Here is a 3,374-nt window from a genome sequence, read left to right on the forward strand (position 1 = left end):
ATGTGGGTTCCAAGGTGCCAGGGTCAGGGTGAGTGCCAATGTGGGTTCAAAGGTGCTAAGTTGGGTGCGAGGTTGGGTGCGAGGGTGGGTGGGTGCCAAGGTGTGCTAGGTGGAAGCCCGGGTGGGTCGGCATCCCATGGGTGTCGAGTTGGGTGCCTGATGGGTGCTTCTTGTCAAGTTTTAGTCGTCGGGACTCATTTCGAGCCTTAGAGGTCGTTTCTTGTCCGGTTGCCCTGTCTTCGACCTGGGAACCCAATTTTGGTCCTCGGGTCCCATTTTTTTTTGTCTCGCATCCCACTTTTGGCCTGTGGCCTTTTCGGGGTCGATTCTCGTTTTGGGCATCAGAGCATGTTTCTTCTCCTAAAACCCAATATTTGTTTATTAAGTCTCGGAACACATTTTTGTTCTCGTGGACCCATCATGGGTCTTGGAACGCATTTGTGGTCCTTGGGTCCCATTTTGCATCCCGAAACTTGTGTTTTGGTGCTTGATCCCTATTTTGGGTGCCCACCTTGCACCAAGTGCGCACCCGGGGCAAACCGAGCGCCTTGGTGCACCGGGGCAAGATCGAGCGTGCACCCGAGGCGCCCCGAACATGCACCAAGGTGCACTCGGCCCACATGTGAGCGCAGGTCGTTGCGCCCGAGGTGGTGTGTGGGCACCGCGTTGCAGACGGGACACTGCACGCACACGACGCCCCCTCCAGGTGCACGCACGTAGGCCGGGCCGGGTGCACACCCGACGCCCTAGCAAGGTGCGCGCACCCGGGCAGGGCTCACACTTGGCGAACGGGGCGCACTTCGCGAGGGAGGGTGTGCACCTCGACGGGGGTGGGTGGCCGGGGTGGATTCGCACGTGGGTCGCGGTTTGCTAAGTACACACTGCGACAAGCTCATAACGGGTGCGATCATACCAGCGTTAGTGCACCGGATCCCATCAGAACTCCGCAGTTAAGCGCGCTTGGGCCGGAGTAGTACTGGGATGGGTGACCTCCCGGGAAGTCCCGGTGTTGCACCCTTTTTTAGTTTTTCGCCGGGCGTCGCAATGCTATTTGAATAAACCTTTTGCCCGTTTGCGTTCTCGTCGGGGCCGGGCCGGGCCGGGGTGCGCTGCCCGCACTACCGCGCGCGCGGGGGCGACACCGAGCGCGCACCCGAGGCGCCCCGAGCACACAGGCCACGGTGCAACCCGGGCGTTGTGCGCGCACCCCGGTGCGCCCGAGGTGCTGCGCGCGCACCCAGGTGAAATCGGTGTGCACCTCGGCCAGTGCGCGCTCGGTCGAGTCGCGCACGTTGGCCAAGGTGCACGGTGATGTTTCTTACTCTAAGGTTCCGCACCAGACGCCCGGGACAGGTGAGCGAAGCTGGGCGGGGCCGGGTGCGCGGCCGGGGCAGGTGCACGCAGCTGGAGAGAGCTTTGGAGCACACTTCGGAGCGCACCAATGATGCGCTCCATTCAAAAGTTTCCTGAAAAGGCAAAAAAAGTTGAGATTATAGAATTTCCCACTTGAGAGATTGTAAAAAAAAAAAATTTAAAATGAAGGAAACGCGGGTGCCAAGGTGTGCGCAGCCCAGCCAAGGTGTGCGCACCAAGGCGCCCACCCTGGCGAAGGTGCACGCAAGGTGCGCACCCGAGGCAAACCGGACAATTAACCCAACTTTCGACTTCGCGCGCACCTTGGAGCGCACTTCGGAGCGCTCCTTGGTGCGCACCAATCTTGGGCACCTCGGAGTGCACCATGGCGCCCACCAAGGTGCGCACCCGGGGCAAACCGAGCTCCGACTTCGTGCGCACCTTGGAGCGCACGAAAGGTGCGCACCATGGCGCCCACCAAGGTGCGCAGCCCAGCCAAGGCGTGCGCATCAAGGTGCGCACCCTGGCGAAGGTGCGCACCCGGGGCAAACCGAGCTCCGACTTCGTGCGCACCTTGGAGCGCACAAAAGGTGCGCAACCCAGCCAAGGTGTGCGCACCCCGGTCAAACCGAGCTCCGAATCGTGCGCACCAGAGGTGCACGCCATCGTGCGCACCTTGGAGCACACTTCGGAGCCCTCCTTGGTGCGCGCCGATGTTGCGCACCTCGGAGCGCACCCGGGGAAAACAATGCAATTAACCCGACTTTCGACTTCGTGGGCACCTCGGAGCGCTCTCGGGTTCGCACCTCGGAGCACACCGAGGTGCGCACCTTTGATGCGCTGCCTTCACCAATTTCCAGAAAAGGCAAGAAAACATTGAGAAGGTGTGCGCACCGAGGTGCCCACCCTGGCGAAGGTGCACGCGAGGTGCGCACCCGGGGCAAACCGGGCTCCGACTTCGTGCACGCCGCACCTTGGAGCACACTTCGGAGCGCTCCTTGGTGCGCACCAGGGCGCGCAACCCAGCCGAGGTGCCCACCCCGGCGAAGGTGCACGCGAGGTGCGCACCCGGGGCAAACCGGGCTCCGACTTCGTGCACGCCATGGTGCCCACCGCGGCGAAGGTGCACGCGAGGTGCGCACCCGGGGCAAACCGGGCTCCGACTTCGTGCACGCCGCACCTTGGAGCACACTTCGGAGCGCTCCTTGGTGCGCACCATGGTGCCCACCAGGGCGCGCAACCCCGCCGAAGGTGCACGCGAGGTGCGCACCCGGGGCAAACCGGGCTCCGACTTCGTGCACGCCGCACCTTGGAGCACACTTCGGAGCGCTCCTTGGTGCGCACCATGGTGCCCACCAGGGCGCGCAACCCCGCCGAAGGTGCACGCGAGGTGCGCACCCGGGGCAAACCGGGCTCCGACTTCGTGCACGCCATGGTGCGCACCGCGGCGAAGGTGCGCACCCGGGGCAAACCGGGCTCCGACTTCGTGCACGCCGCACCTTGGAGCACACTTCGGAGCGCTCCTTGGTGCGCACCAGGGCGCGCAACCCAGCCGAGGTGCCCACCCCGGCGAAGGTGCACGCGAGGTGCGTACCCGGGGCAAACCGGGCTCCGACTTCGTGCACGCCGCACCTTGGAGCACACTTCGGAGCGCTCCTTGGTGCGCACCATGGTGCCCACCAGGCCGCGCAACCCAGCCAAGGTGTGCGCACCAAGGTGCACGCGAGGTGCGCACCCGGGGCAAACCGGGGTCCGACTTCGTGCACGCCGCACCTTGGAGCACACATCGGGGCGCTCCCGGGTTCGCACCGGCGTTGCGCACCGTGGTGGGCACCTCGGAGCACACCAAGGTGGGCAGCGAGGTGCGCACCTTTGATGCGATGCCTTCACTAATTTCCATAAAAGGCAAAAAAAAAACGAGATTTTAAAATTTCCGTTTTGAAAGATAGTGAGAAAAAGGGAATGCTGGTGCCATCTTGAGCCCGCCCTGGTGCGCAGCCCAGCCAAGGTGTGCGCACCAA

The 3,374-nt window shown here is 63.5% G+C and overlaps 1 non-coding gene across 1 annotated transcript; it reads left to right on the forward strand.

The window, feature by feature from the left end:
- The first annotated feature begins 899 nt into the window (after positions 1-899).
- Positions 900-1,018, forward strand: LOC131861499 (5S ribosomal RNA). The gene has a single exon (XR_009360572.1). It is a non-coding gene; the product is annotated as a 5S ribosomal RNA (ribosomal RNA).
- Positions 1,019-3,374: the final 2,356 nt, after the last annotated feature.

This window comes from Cryptomeria japonica, unplaced genomic scaffold (genome assembly GCF_030272615.1).
Source record: "Cryptomeria japonica unplaced genomic scaffold, Sugi_1.0 HiC_scaffold_26, whole genome shotgun sequence".
NCBI classification, from domain to species: domain Eukaryota; kingdom Viridiplantae; phylum Streptophyta; class Pinopsida; order Cupressales; family Cupressaceae; genus Cryptomeria; species Cryptomeria japonica.